The sequence below is a fragment of the Camelus bactrianus genome, chromosome 11, assembly GCF_048773025.1.
Source record: "Camelus bactrianus isolate YW-2024 breed Bactrian camel chromosome 11, ASM4877302v1, whole genome shotgun sequence".
Lineage (NCBI taxonomy): Eukaryota > Metazoa > Chordata > Mammalia > Artiodactyla > Camelidae > Camelus > Camelus bactrianus.
Genome location: NC_133549.1, coordinates 13,123,571 through 13,139,362, shown reverse-complemented (window position 1 = coordinate 13,139,362; position 15,792 = coordinate 13,123,571). Strand labels below are relative to the sequence as shown.

The 15,792-nt window shown below is 42.5% G+C and overlaps 1 protein-coding gene across 5 annotated transcripts in view; it reads left to right on the top strand.

The window, feature by feature from the left end:
• Nucleotides 1-15,792, top strand: part of LYST (lysosomal trafficking regulator) — a 205,077-nt gene that overhangs the window by 49,406 nt on the left and 139,879 nt on the right. For 4 of the 5 annotated variants that reach the window (XM_074373253.1, XM_074373254.1, XM_074373250.1 and 1 more), the window contains exon 1: nucleotides 5,871-6,013. The exons of the other annotated variant lie outside the window; for it this stretch is intronic. The gene's annotated coding sequence lies outside the window, so the exon portion shown is untranslated. Of the gene's footprint in view, nucleotides 1-5,870; nucleotides 6,014-15,792 lie in introns of those variants that run through there. 5 annotated transcript variants of the gene reach the window in all.

The window sequence follows — 15,792 nt, the reverse complement described above, 5'->3', positions numbered from 1 at the left end:
AGAGGAGGGTGTAGCTCAGTGGTAGAGCGCATGCATGCATGAGGTCCTGGGTTCAACCCCCTGCACCTCCATTAAACAATAAATAAATAGTAGTTCGTATCTCCATATCTTAAACTCCCAATCTATCCCTTCCCACCCCCTTACCCCCTAGTAACCCTGCAGACACTAACTACTATATATAAAATAAATGATGAGTTTCTCCTGTATAGCACAGGGAACTGTATTCAATATCTTGTAGTAACCTATAATGAAAAAGAGTTTGCAAGTAAATACACATGTGTATGTATGTGACTGAAACATTATGCTGCACACCAGAAACTGACACATTGTGAACTGACTTTATGTCAATAAAAAATAATGCAAATTAAAATAAAGAAATAAATAAACCTAATTACTCTCCCCCTCCAAAAAAAAGAAAGGACATTAAACATACACATGGCAGCTGTATCATAAAGAAAAGTTATTTAAATCCTAAAAAAAATAGGAAGGGCATAGTTTCAGAAAAGAGGACAATCTTTTGAATTGAATAAACTTAACTTTGTGGAAGAACTCACTACCTTGATTTCATTTTTAAAATGTTGTCTTAGACTTAGGGGCACTAAAAGTGTTTAGGAAAAATTGGCCTGCCTGAAACTTACTGAGTCTCTCAAGTCTGAAGTCTAGAGTCAGCTTTTCCAAGAAGTCTTTTGCGATCCCCGAGGTGGGGTTGGATGTCCCTCCTCTGTGTCCCTGAGAGCCCTGTGTGTGACTCTGTCACAATGCTCATCACCTCCACTGTCATTGCTTGTTTACCTGTCTGGAGCTCCCCATCGTCCTAGAGTGTCTTTTATGTTCCTCTGTGTCCCCAAGCCTCAAGCACTGCAGGTACACAGAAAAGACTCAGTAACTGAACGAATCCCTGAAACACCGCATCAGTCTTACAGTCTTACTAGTGGATTCCATGTGTGGTACCAGATAGAATTAGACACATTTTTTTGAAGTGGTCTAAAATAGCAGTGTGTGTGAAATTATAGAGAAAGTGTATATTAAGAATCTTTTTATGTGGTCCAGGATTTTTCTGAGTAGGCAGTGAAACATGTAGATCTTTGCCTGTTCCACACTTCGAACCTGACTGGTCCTTTACAACTCTTGCTTTGAACGGGTTGAGTAATACTCTGTTTTGCTCACTGGCTGGTAACTTGAACGATTTGTTTTCCTGGCCTTCTGAATGAGCTACCATGAGCTTTCGAGGGTTCTTGTGAATTTTGAATCTGCTCCGATCCCCTGGGCTCTTGGGTTTGTAAACAGGAATGGATAGCAAACATGCGTTTCTTATGAAAACACTTCTTAATTTCCTTCCACATCTTAGCCCATCTATTGTGTTGGATAGACTTAGTTTTCTCTTTTAAAATGAACAGTTCATGCAGCCTACAGCTCAGTTAATCAGAAACATGTTAACCATAGGAATATGTTGAGAATTAAGACAGACAACTATTAAATGTCAACTATTAAAATAAGAAATGGCAAGTAAATCACCTGGCTAAGAATCATGCTCAATAGTGAATTCAAGTTCCTCTTTTTTCAACAATGGTGATGTGATAATAACAACACACACACACACACACACACACACACACACACACACACACAGAGACACCTCTGTGGGCATACACACCACTGACTGGTGGTCATTTCTTGCGTGATATCACAGAAGCCTTTCATTTTTCTATGTTGTATATTTGTCTTAACATTTTAACTTATTACTATTATATATTTTCTGTTCTAAGCAGAAAAAGCAATTCAGAATTTAACAAGAAGAAAGAAACTTTTATGAGAATTACTGACATTTGCCCATAAGTATAGTCTTTCCTACGTGAGGAAGCAGGACACTGAGATGCCCTCAGCAGGAAAATTTCCCAGCAAAAAAAGGAATATTAAGGTTGTTTTTAACACTTTTAGCTGGTTGAAAATATCATCCCATAAAATATTTTTTAATGTTTACAAATCTTTTGGTACAATGACCTAAGAGTTTTTAAAGTAAAGTATACATAACTTTGGCGGATTTAAAGCACTCTCAGTGATTTAGCAGAGAAAATTATATAAAAGAATCTTATTAAAACCCAGTCTGATAAGCTTTACAAACCAGCGTGGATATCTCTAACAACTTAACGAAGACATTAATTATACCTTGACCTCTTCAATAAAGTTTCGAGGGACCTATTAAAAGGCACATTTTTAAAAAAGATCCATTATACATCCCAATAAAGGAAAGTACTCCAAGACTAAATTCATGCATCTATAATTTTTTAATGTAGCAATTACTTGGTCTGTAGTCAAACATGGACGGGTCTGTATAATTGTGACCATGTTACGGTTCTTGACATGACAGCCCTGCACCCCTCTGCCCCTTCACAAAACCATGTCCACTGCGGGGCAATGGAGGGGCATTAAAGTTGTCATGCTTCATCTACAATTATGAGTAACTTACTATCTGGATATTTATCTGAATTTGAACCAAATCTCCTTCATTAAACTATTTATTCAAAAAATATTTCCTGAGTGCTGACTACATGCTGGGTACTGTCCTGGCACCTGGGATTCACCACAAACAGACCAAGAGTTGTTGCCTTTGGGGAGCTTACAGTCTAAATGTAAGAGACAATAAAAATAAACATAGTAAATGGGGAAATGATGTAGGATGTTGGAAGCTGATAAGTGCAATGAGAAAGATAATGTTTAAGATCACATCATGCTGACTCTTTAGTGCCAATCCCGACTGGCAGAGAACCCATGAGTTCTGTAATAAAATTATTTTGGGGGGTATATTAATCTGCTAGGGTTGCAGTAACAAAGTACCATAGAGTGGCTGGCTTAAAAACAGAAATTGTCTCCTAGTTCTGGAGGCTGGAAGTCCAAGATCAAGGTGGTAGCAGCGTTTGCAGACAGTTTGCCGACGGCCGCAGTCTCCCTGTGTCCTCCCATGACTTTTTCTCTGAGCACTCTTGGGAAGCTCTGGTGACTCTTGCCCTCCTTATAAGGACGCTAGTCCTATTAGATGAAGGCCCCACCCTTATGACCTCATTTAACCTTAATTAGCTCCTTAAAGGCTCTGTCTCCAAATAGAGTCACATGGTGGGTTAGGGTTTCAACCAATGAATTTGGTGATGGAGGGTGGAAATCAATTCCACTCAGCACAGATGGCATTTGTGATATGAGGGATACTAAAGTATGGGGCCCAGGGCAGAGTCCCTTCTTGTCCAGGCTTAGGGCAGTGTTGAGCTAAACTTCATTGAGAAGGTGAAATTTCAGCAAAGACAGGAAGGAGGTAAGGGAGTTATCCATGTGGCTTCTGGAGAAAAAGCATTTCAGGTAACAGAACGGCCAGTGCAAAGGTTAGGAATGTGCCTGGAATGTTTGGTAAACTAAAGAAGCCAGTATGTCTGCTGGATGGCCAAGTAGGAAGAGATGAAGTTATGGGGAGTGAGACTGTGAAGAGCTCTGTAGACCATTGTAAGGGCTTTGGTCTTACCTGAGAGAAAAGGGGAACCACTGCAGGCTTCTGAGCAGAGGTGTGACATGGTCTGATTTACCTATCCATACAGTCATGAGATGATTATTTTAACGTATTCTGGCGACTTCAATGTGCAATTATCCACAAATACATTAACTGCATCTTTTAAAATCTTGATTTTAGAACCTCCTTTTAAAATCTAATTTTAGAGTCAATTTATCTGGAGAGTTTCCTACTTACAAAGTTTTCCAGTATGTTACAAGTACATAAGTAAGTCTTCCTTCTAGATATCTATTACTTTTATTTAAGCTTTTTTATTTTTTAATTTTTTGGGGTAATTAGGTTTATTTCTTTATTTTAATGGAGGTACTGGGATTGAGCCCAGGACCACAGGCATGCGAGGCATGTGTATTACCACTGAGCTACACCCACCCTCCCCTTCCTTTCCTTTATTCTCTCTTCTATTGCATGTACTTGACCACACATTATTTTGTGTGTTCATTTGAAATATTTTAAACTAAGTTTTATCTAATATGTATACTTAATATCTCTGTTCTAAGATACTCTTGTGCAAAGTCAATACTGTGACAATTTGGTTAAAAATACTTTATAACTCAGATATAAAGAGACAAGAATAGTCACAAAAGACATTGCTTTGTAACTGTTACCAAAAAATACTACTTTGAGGGTCAGCTGTGTACCATTGTCATAGGAAGTCTGTTTCGTTCTCTCTGACTTTAGAGAAATAATGATCATCTACTATATCCTACTCAAGAGAAACAGGAACTGACTTGTTACCTAACAGTTCAATGACTTCTTTTGTCCATTGGAAAAAAAAAGTGTGTGAATCTTGATGTGTAAATAAGAGTAGGTTGGGTTATTGGTCAAACTGTGAAACATGTCAGGTTTGGCTTCCTCTTCCTCTTTGAGTTTGGGGAAATTCACCAAAGTATCTCCAGCACTTACCACACAGTACCCAGCACATAGTAGGTGTTCACTATTTGTTAAGTGAGTGACATCTCTTTCACTTACTTGTTGGGGAGTTGTGTGTTGCGCATGCCTGGAGTATTCGCCTTTTAAAGGAATGCCAAAGGATGGGGGCAACCTCTGCACAAAGGTATGAACTTCAGGTGTCGGGGCGGGGTATCTTAAACTATCAGATTTTCCTGAGAGTCCCTTCAAATCACATCACAGGGCGCCTATTTAGTTGGCTTGTCACTGGGTCCAATGGACGTTTGAGGTATTAAAAGCTGCGTTTGGTATACAGCCGTAGGATACAATATCCTAAATTATTTTTATTTCTTGAATCTTATGCAAAAATGACTGGAGTTGTTGGTTCTAAAGCAGTTCCTGGCTCTTTGTAGACCAATGCCTATACAACTGACTCTTGAACAACAGGGGTTTGACCCATATCAATCCAAAATTTCTTCACTAAATCTGTATTACAGTAACACCATCCGAGGTTGGTTGAACCCACAGACGGAGGGCTGATTATAAAGTTATACGCAGGGTTTTCGACTAGCGGGGATAGGTGCTTCTAAAAATTCCCCCTTGTTCAAGGATCAGCAGTGCTTTTTATTAGGTAGGACTGAACCCCAGACCCTCAGACTTCAAAGCTCGGGCTCTTTGCCAATACCTTTGACATTCCACCGCCAGGCCTGCCACAGTGACTGGGTGGTGAGGAGAGGAGTCCTCTGAAATGCCGAAATGCTGCATCAGCAGCCTGTCAGCCATGTGCTGGGCCTGGCAGTCAGAGATGCAGCTAAAACATCCTTCTGTTGAACCCACGGTTCCCACACCCGGGCGGCACGGCTGTTTTAGGGCATGCAACGTTGACAGCGCGCGCTGCTTGCAGCTCGGTTTGAAGAGGGTTAGGCTGAAACATACCCCTTCGTGCTGAATTAATTCTGGGGTGGCATCGTAAACCTCTTTGTTTTCTGAGAGATGCCTACGGCAACCTTTGTAAGATGATGTTTTTCCAGGCCCCCGAGGAAGGGCACTGTTCCTCGTGGATGATCCCCCTCCCTGTCCCGCCCCTTCCCCTATTCCTTCTACCCCCACCCTCGGCACCCACACAGGGGCACGGGATGACAGTCCGGGTCGGGGAGGGACGCTGTGCATGTGCTCCGTGCGCTGCACACACAGCTCGCACGGCTCGAGTGTGACGCAGGCGGGTTCGCGGAGCGCTGGGGACGGAGGCCCCGCCCAGCGGCCCGGCCCGCCCTCCCCCCTTCCCCATTGGCTCGTCAGCCCCTCGCGTCACGCCTGCGACGCTGGCGCGGCCCCGCCGGTGAGGGGCGGGGCTCGGGGCGCGGGGCGCGTGAGGCGGGCCAGCGCGCAGGCGCAGGCGAGCGGGCCTGGGGCGACGGGGGGAGGGAGGGGGTGGTGTTCCCGGTTTCCCGGGTTACCGGAGGGGGCGGGGGTGGGGAGCTCGCCGCGGCTGTGGCGGCGGCGGCGGCGGCGGCGGCGGCGGCTCGGGGTTCTCCTGGTGAGGCGGGACGCGCGGCGGCGGCCAGCGAGCAGGTAAGGGCGGCCGCGGGGTCCGGCGATGCCGACAGAGGGCTGGGGTCCCGGACCCGTCGGTGGCCGAGGGGGAAGGCGGTTTGGGCATGGGGTGGGTGTCGCGGCGGCCGGGCTGAAGGCGCAGAGGACCCGGCCCGACGCGCCGGCCCGGGGTTTCTCTCCGGCTCTGGGGCCCCGGGATGTCTCCCCGCCGCTCCGGGCCGCCCGTGACAGCAGCCGAGCCGCGGCGGGAGCTCCCCGGCCGCTCCGGACCTTCGCGGCGGCCGCGCGGCCCCCGGCCACTAACTTTATTCCCCGGCGCTCGGGGGGCGGAGGGCGAGCGGGCTGGCGGCGACCTGCCGCGGTCTGGACCGTGTTTCTCATCCTGCGCCCCGGCCGGGCCCACGCTGGCAGGCTGACGGCTGGAGTTGACAGTTCGCGCCGCCCTCCGCGGATCGCCCCCTGCGATCTGGCCCTGAGGCTGCTCGCCCGCCCGCCCTCTCTCCCATCATCTCCCCCGGGCGCCTTGGTCCACTGCTTTTCTCCTGCCGGCGACACCCTTCGCCCGGGTCAGAGACTCTCCGGAGGCTCCATTGAGACATCTGCCGTCTGCCCCGGGCATCCTTGGAGCCTTGGCTGAGCTGCCCTTTCGCCTCTGGTGGGATGAAACTGTGCGGGAAATGCTCCAGGAAGACCCGGCACCTCAGTGTGGAGGCCAGCGGGTTGCTTAGTGGCGGAGGGGGTAGGCACAGAGGCTTCAGAAAACGCTCCCTAGCTCTCGTTCTTACCAGGTTAAGCAAAACAAAACATTCCCTGTATGCTCGGCAGACCATACACACCCAGGGACAGCACTTGGTCGGTGATGAGATTGTATTAAGCAGACAGAACATTTTAAGGGAATTGAATCTTGTGTTGAATACTTTGGTGTTGAATTCAGACCAGTGTTTCCTTGAGTATTGAATTCATCTCGCACTTTCCCTAGGGTTTGTTTAGCAGGTTGGTAGTACGAACTGAACTGGGCTTTTCTTCCTGGTGATCCTTGGCTGCTCTGCTCTGTTACTTTAAGTTTCCACACCCAAAAACCTTATGCTAGTAAAGATGTTGACTCTGAGCTTTCATTTTATAGAAGTAGTTAATTCATTTGGAGTATCTGTTTTAAAGAGCTATGTAAGTAGCCAGCAACTTTTTTTTTTTTCCTGATAGCTCTTTTATGTCATCCACATTGTTACTGAAAAGATTGGAGAATTTGGGGGAGTTTGGGTTTTTTGAGCATGAGCTGGCCATTCTCCTTACTTGGACCCTGCAATAAACCTTTCTCTGCTAAAAAGAAAAAAATCGGAGAAGAGGGGGTGTAAGGAGAAAGTGAGTTATCATATAATTTACATGAAAGCAATTTGTAAACTATAAAATTATATATAAACTTAGTATTTTTTGAGCCCTACTGTGTGCCAGACAGTTTTCTAAGCTGATAAATATCCCTTCCTACATGGAGCTTACATTCTAGTTGGGGAATCTCAGATAATAAACAAATAAAATATATGCTATGTCAGATGGTGTTAAGGACCATAGAGAAAAAAGAAGAGAAGAGAGAGAGACTTGCAATTTTAACTATAGGTAGCCAAGGAGGACTTCCTGGAGAAGGTGACAGTTGATTCCAAGACCAGAAGGAAGCGAGAGGGTAATCCATGCACCTCTTTGAGGGTAGAGTGTTTAAGCAGAAGGAAAGGCACTTGCAAAAAGCTTGGAGGCAGGAGTGAATGGGGCATGTTTAAGGAGGGCAGGGAGGGTGGTTTGGCAGCAGTGGAGTGAGCAAGGTAAGAGGGGTAGAAATGAGGGTGAGAGGTAAGTGGGAATGGAAGTCAGATTGTATAAGGCCTTGAGGCCTTTGTAAGGACTTGGGCTCCCAATTGGCGGGTGGAGGGGGAAGGGGGCGCATCCTTTTGAATAGAGAAGGGATATACTAGACTTGCCTTTAAAAAGGGTCACTCTGGTGGCTGGATGGAGAATAGACTGTGTCTGAGGTTGGGTGAGGCCTTGGGCAGAAGTAGGAATGTCAGTTCCAGGACTCTTGCCATAATCCAGGCCAGAGATGATGTGGTTTGGACCAGAGTGGAATTGTTGGAGGAGACTTAAAGGACACCCCAAGTTTTTGTCCTGAGCAAGTGGAAAGATGGAGTAGGCATGTACTGAGATAAAGTTTATGAGAGGAGCAGTTTGGTAGGAGAAGGTGAGGAGTTGGTTAGAAAACAATGAAATGAGACTCCACTTGGAGATTAGTAGTAGTAGACGCTAGTAACTTTGTATTGAAGACACTTTATGTTATCTTGATTATAACAGGGGTTTAATATTTTCAACCATAAACTGCCAACTTTTTTCATGCTCATTTTTTTTTTGGACCCTCCTAGTCATCTTTTTTCACCCCATGTACTTTTGTTTTTCTTTGCTTGCACTGAGAGAATCTTTTTGTTAGTTTCCGTTGTAGAGAAAGCCGTGTAATCCAGAATTTCAGAGTATCTTTTTAGTTTGTTGCTGTTTTTAACTTGAACACCTTCATCTGATTAATCTTTTTCTGAATAATGTTTAGATGCCTGGCTTAAGTTCAAGAATTTTTTTTAAGCCTCAGAAATCTTGTTATCAAATATAGCTTCACTTGGCCATTTGTGAAATTACAATGGAAATGACCTGCATTTTTAATACTTCGTTAATAGTAATATAGAGATTATCCTAATTCTTCTGTTTCATTAAAGATGGCTTGAAATAAATGGGCCATTACATGTTAAATGGGGATCTTTTTCATCAAATTATGCAGCATTTGGAGCCTAGAATTTGACCTGTAAAACATGTATCAAAAATATATTAACAGAACCAGCATTTCTGTTTCTTCCTTCCTCTTCTAATAAACCTGCTTTTTTCCAAAATACAAAAAAAAAAAAAAAAAAAATAGAGTCTTAGAATTTAAGATCTGCTCCTTACATTAAGAACTTAGGCAATAAGGTAATATTTTTAAATGAATTTTTAACCTGAATATAAATCTGTCAGATAAATAAGTATAAATGGATCTCAAGTCCATAGGGACACTATATTCTCATCAACACCACTTTCTTTTACTATTGCTTCTTATCAGTGTTTGTCCTTGTGCCTCTTAGCTCTGGCTTCGCTTTACAGTAATTGAGACATTTGGAAATTTTGAATGTTTTCCAGGTCTAACTTATGGGAAGGAAAAAACAACAACAACAAAGAAAAATCTTATCTAATAATATGAAAGAGTAACACGTGAAGTGTAATCATCTTAATTAGCTGAGAAAGAAATCAATTTTCCAAGAGGCTAGTCATTTTACCATTCAAATGTGATTCTTTGATGTTGAAACTCAGAACCAGGAAATAAGAGAACTTCTAGCCATTTTAGATGGGTGGAGGAAACACATGAGTGATGAGGTAGATTACTACACAGACTTAGATCTGTTCAAACGACTACTGCCACTAGTCTTTAAAAAGTAAAGAGAAGATTTTTGACAGAAACCGAAAGAATTGCACATTTTAAATTAAAAAAAACAGAGTGTGGGGAGATGAAGCCCAGAAACTATACTTTGAACATCGTGACACTGACTGATTCCTAGAAAAATTGTAGATCAGATTGCCAAACAGATGCTTTGTGATTTGTGATTAGAAAAGAAAGCATTGATTACTAAGATGTAAAATTGTTTTGTTAAGAACAAGTTCTATTAAGCTAACCTCATGCACACTTTGCCAAAGATATAATATTAAATAAGCTTTGTAAGCACCTCACATCTTACAGAGTGCATTCCCATTTATTATTTCATTTAACCTTCACAACATCCCTGTGAAGTGGGAGGAGGGCCTTAACAGTAGGAGTCCTGGGGAGACACAAAGGGGACAAATGTGGGAGATTTTAGAAAGGACTTGCTCAGATTTGGGAAAGCAGAGGAAGAAATTGAAGTGGGCCTTAAGGAGTCTAGGTTGTCAGGGTGAATGGTGATGCTGGTAGTTGATCTTAATTCTCAAAATACAAGTGGAGGAGTGGATAAGGAGATATGAAGTGCATCAGTTCACATCAGTTTGTTTAAAATAACTGCTTGTTTGAAATAGCTGTTTTATTTTCTTTGTTGGAACCGAATCTGGAATGAGTCACATATAATTAAAAATTTTTAAATATATAGGTCTGGAGCTCAGGAGAGAACCAAACAAAAAAGCTTGCATTCATTCAGTAAATATATTCCTTCTAATACTTTTGGTAAAGAAGAGAGGGCACTGCATGGAAGCTGGAGCAAGGACATGTGATCAGGGAAGGTTTGTTATTATTTTAAAGATGGAGGAGATAAGGATACTTTGTGGACTAAGGGAAAGGGGCTATTCAAGAAGAGAGAAAATTGAAGTCACAAGAGAAACAGAGAATTAGACATAATCTCAGAGGAAATGGGTGGGTTGGGGACAGGGGCACAGGTGAAAGGGTTATCCTGAAGAAAAGCAGTGATGCATCTTCCTTTTAAAAAAGGACAGGAAACGGAGTAGATACAGAGACAGATGTAGGTAAGTATCCAGAGTAGCATCATCTGTCGCTGGGAAGCTAAGGCTATCTGCTGAGACTGAGAGGAAGAGCATGCATTGGGGAATTTTTGAGGGGGAAAGAAAAGTTACCATTGTGATTGGAAAACGGACTTGAGCAGGCACGAGTGACTAATTGTTAAATAGTGTTAAACACCCCTGCAATCACAAATGTAGAAAGAGATTATCAGAATGGTTAAGCCTTTTTCTCCAGTAGCTCCCATAACAGCAGAAAGCAAATAGGGTGAACCTGCATGGGGATCGGAAGGGAAGGTATGATGGAGAACGTGGGCGGGGGGCCGGGAAGAGGGGGATGGTGTGAAGTCAGAAATTGAGGGTGGTAATGAGGTTGACTGAAGGGCTGAGTCATAGGGATCCTGCTTGATTCCGGAGGAAAGGCAAGACAAGACAGGGCTGATAAACGTGGACAACGAGGAGGATGAAGAGTCCCAGCAGGACGAGTGGAAGTGAAGGAGTACTCGAGACGGATATATGTGATGTGGGAGTCCTAAGTTGCAGATCCTGGAGTTGCAACAGCTGCAGGTGATGGTAAGGGCCAAACTATGACTGATGACAGTGGGTAGCCGGGGTTAATAGTGCTGGCTATGACGGGAGTAATATTAACAAAAGCTACTGCTTATCGAGCTTACTGATACTGGTCACTGGTCACTAGTCGCTGCTGCTGCTTGCTGGTACTAGCCGCTGTGCCGGATGCTTCCCATAGGTTGTCATACTTATTTTCCACAACCGTCCTGGTAGGCGTCTGTGAGGAGCTCCATTTTACAGATAAGGAAACTGGGGCTCGGTGAGGCTATGCCATTTTCCCCAAGGCACACAGCTAGGAGGTATTGAGTCCTTCCAGCCCCAAAGCCCTTATGCCCAACTACTAAACCATGTCAGCCTTCTGCAGAGTAGGGGCCACTGACGGAGAGGAAATCAGAGAGCTCCAAATCCTAGGATGTTGGGATTAGTTGCTGTTATGGATAGTGAAGCGCCCAGAATAATAGATCTTGTGTGGAGAGGAAGACAGGAGTTGTATGACCAAGTTCTCAGTAGATGGGGACGAATGACTCAAAGGTGACAGCTGTAAATATGGTTATCATATAGCCTTAAGAGTGGGCGAAATGAGATAGTAATAATGTACAAGTCACCTTGGGGAACCAGGAGAGTACTGCTTGTCTTGTGTGTAGTGATTTATGAAAGGGGGGTTGAAGCGGTCCTCCTGGGTGAAGATGGAGGATGGAGGGAAGTTTCTTAGCAACAGAACTAGGGATCCTAATGGTAAGGAGTAAAGGCTCATGGAGGGAGGAGGACTCCTCTAGCTGTGCAGGGAAAATCAGAAAGGATGGTAGCAGGCAGGGTGACTGTATAATGTGTTGACTGAACAGGTGTTATTTCAAAAAGAAAAAGAATATCATTAATAGTTACTCTGGGACAACGAGCAAACCAGGACTGCCCTGGGCAAATTGAAATGTTTAGTCATATTGGTGATTGGTACCGGAGGACCCTCACCCTAGAAGGGAGTTGTGGATATTGAGAATGAGTGAATTGAGCCATCAGTTAGAGGGTCTTGAATGTGGCTTACTGGCCTAAGATAATTCTCTAGCCCCTTAACGCTGCCCAGCCCTGCCCTGTTCCAGGTATGTCTTGTTCTATGAGGGTCTGGAAATTTGGAAGGAGTTCTAAATTCATCTCTAGGTAAAAATTTGGAAGCGATTAGCAAAAAGGTGGCACTTGAAACCTTAGAAGTGGATAAGATTTTCCTAGAACACAAGGGAAGGGAAGTGAGGAGGAGAGGAGAATGAAGGAGCTGGCCAGGAAGCAGCCATCCAGGGAGACACAAGGAGTGGCCAGAGGGGCAGGAGGAAAACCAAAAGAGATTTGGCATCTTCCAAGTCAAGAGAGAAGAGAGGTTTAAGAAATGAAGGATTGATAGTCTCATATGCCCCATGGTCCTCAGGTCAAATGAGATAAGGACTGGAACGTGCCTGTTGGACTGGCTTTGGCAGTTAGGAGGTTATTGTTGGTCTTGACCTGCGCGGTTTCAGTAGAGCCGTGTGGGCAAATGTCAGACTGCAGGGCACCGAGAGGCGAGGGGAGGTGAGAAGACTGTTTCCAGTGCAGGTTACCCTTGAGTAATCTCGAAAGAGGAAGGTGTCAACAGGATTTTTTTTTTTTCTTCTTCTTTTTAAAAGTAGGCAGTAGAGAAGCCCCTGGAGATGAGGGGTTAAAAACAGAGGGGATGGAAGTCCAAGCAGTGCCTCCTGATAATGTCTAGTGGTAATCTTGTGTGATCAAAGGAGTGAAAGCAAGGAGAAGATACATTTTAAATCGAGTGAGACAAACTTCATAGTAACTAATTTGTCAGAGGCTGGGGTGGGTGGGGAGTGTTTATTGAAAGATGGAATTCCTAATTTGGGGAAAGTACTGGAAAGTGAACTCTGGGTTGCGGACTAGCTCTGGGGTTCTGTTTCTTCCTCCACTTTTACGCCTGTTTTGGGGGGAGTAGTTTAGCCACTTACCACACGCGAAGTTGTTGTTGGGATGGTCTTGCTCTTTTCTAGGGATATGTTCTTACACTTCTCTCTCTTTTAAGTTACCTGTGTCTTTGTACATTGAAAACATTTTCTGGTTAAGTATGTTTAAATTTTCTGTTGTAGCACTTGATTCTTGGCTGAAATCGCTGTTTTTAGTAATTTTTATTTAGCAAAAGTGAAATCAAATCTATATGCTGGTTTTATATTATGAACTTTTAAGGAGCAATAATAGTAGTTTTTTTCCTTTCTCTTCTGTCTTTAAAATCACTGTGGTCAAAATGTGATTTGCTGCAATGGAATTCTTATTAGTTTTGTAGCTCACTTGTCTTAATTTCTTAGGTAGAAGAATAATAGTCATAATTGCATATATATTATTGCAAAGCATAATTATTGTACTAAGTTTAGATGACTGTAAAATTAAAACAATGGTGAGAAGGATTTCCTCTTTTATTATAACAATGCGCTTTATTTGAAAGGGCAACCAAACATATTTATCAGTTCATAAAATGCATTCATTGTTATTGCTCCCGGATATTCATTCATTGAAGTACAAAATTCAGTGTATTCTAGCCAATGGTAAAAGGAGGTTTTGCTGGTGTAACTTGTAGGACAGCTGTCTATATCCATCAGCTCACTCTTACACTATTCTAATATTTGCTCATCTGGACCTTTAATGCACTGTGACTTAGAGTTTACTAGAGATTAAAGTCCTTTGCCATTTCCTGGATTTCCTCTTAATGAGGCTTCCAAAGACAGTAATGCTGATAACTTGTTTTCCTCTCTTAGCTTTATTTTAATATTTTGGAGAATATTTCTAAAGCCATACATTCCATACTACTGAAATATATTTATTTTCTCTACACCTTATTTTTAAAGAAAAAAATCCCAGTAGTTTTGACAAAACCTGGTTATGCACAATTTAAGGAAACATTTAGAATGTGTAATTTTAGTCCTAAATTAATCTTGGTGCCGTTGCTATATGACTATCACTGTATTGCAATTTTCTGACTGTTGTGCTACACATAGCCTAAAAAATATTTAGAGATCATCTAGCTTTGTTTTTGTTTTTTTTTTTTAAATATGTCTAAGAAGAATGGGGATCAGAAAGGCTACACACTTTGCCTGAGATTCTGAAGAGTTCGAGGTAAAACAGAAAGCCGAAGTCTTGACTTTTGATCTAGTATTCTTTCTCCTATACCACCAACTTCTTGAACATTTCAACACATTTAAAGAAAGTAACCCCATAACCAAAAGATGCCTTATACACCATGGAAAATGGTAGTGTTTGATTTCTAGTATGTAATTCACTTGTAACTTGAACCCTTTTTCTTTGCACTTGTCTACATTTAGATCACAGGAATAGAAACTAAATGGTGATGATACCAGCATGGTAGGGGAAAAACATGAAGTGTAGGTTGAATTTGAAGTGCATTTGCTCAGGAAGTATTTGACATATATTCCATTTCTGTTTCTGTTCTTCATCACTCCCAGTCCCAGTGCCCTTCTCCCCTGCTGTCTGCCTGGCTGGTGAGACAGAACAGACTAAGCGACAGGATCTCAGTTTGATTGCACTGCTGTTTTTCTTGCTGTGGAATATTTTGTAACAGTAAACACAGTTGTCTCTAATTGCCTCAACTGCGTTTTTTTCTTTAGAAGGGGGGCTAATTTTCCTTGCCTGTAAGAATTACCCGGGAATGAGGACACTAGTACTGCCTGCACTTGCAAGGTGTCTTTAACTCTTGTAAATATCTGTGTCCGGTATTTCTAAATTTATTTTGCAGTATCTTCTACCTTGTACAAAATATATATTAAAAATTATCGATCATTATGATGTTGCTATATAAATTATTTTTTGTTATTTTTATTTCACATTTAGGATAGGGCTCCAAGGTTTTCAAATGTTTCTTTAGGATCTATGGAAAACCATCACATCTACTGTTGATTTTAAAGAACTTTGAAACTGTATACTCTGAATTATATAATTTTTCTCACAGGGAATAAACAGCTAAGGTTTTACTGCTGACAGTTTTTGGTTTTAATCTGAAAAAAGTCTGGTAAGATTTTTAGGTGTTTGTGTAGCACTTTCCTTAGTGCCTTGAATTCTTGCTGTGGATGGAGAAAGGCTTTTGTGAATGTGCCTGTTTGTTTCTCAGCGCTTTAGCTGCAGGATATTTCCCAAAGGAATTTGAATTATAAAAAATTTCAATCAAAGTTAGTATTAAATCAATTGGTTTTTATTTGTTGAGCTCTTACCATTTGTGGCATGGTGCTGGTTTTTTGATTTTTGTTTTTTAACTAAATAAGACCTGATTTCCCTTCTTAAGGAAAAGTATAGTCTAGCTTTGAAAGAAATGATATAATCCTGCAATACAATGTGGTGAGTCCTAAGATAAAGGCGTGTAGAAAAGTCATTGGGAATTAATGGGAATTTCTGTAGCAGCAGCAACATGATTAAAAGAAACAGTGAAATAGTGTTGAGAAAGGGTGCACCTGTAGGAGGAATTATGGGGTGGCCCAGTGTGTTACGAGCTGTGCTGAGAGGTTGAAAAGGGTAGGTGGTGGAGGGGATTCCTGAGCGTGATGATCAGGAGCTGGCACCGTATTCCCTAGGAGCTGCAGGGTCGTTTGTGATGTTGAGGAACATGAGCGACATTTTTAGCAGTTGTAGAATTTGAACTGAATGGAAAATAGACCAGGCAA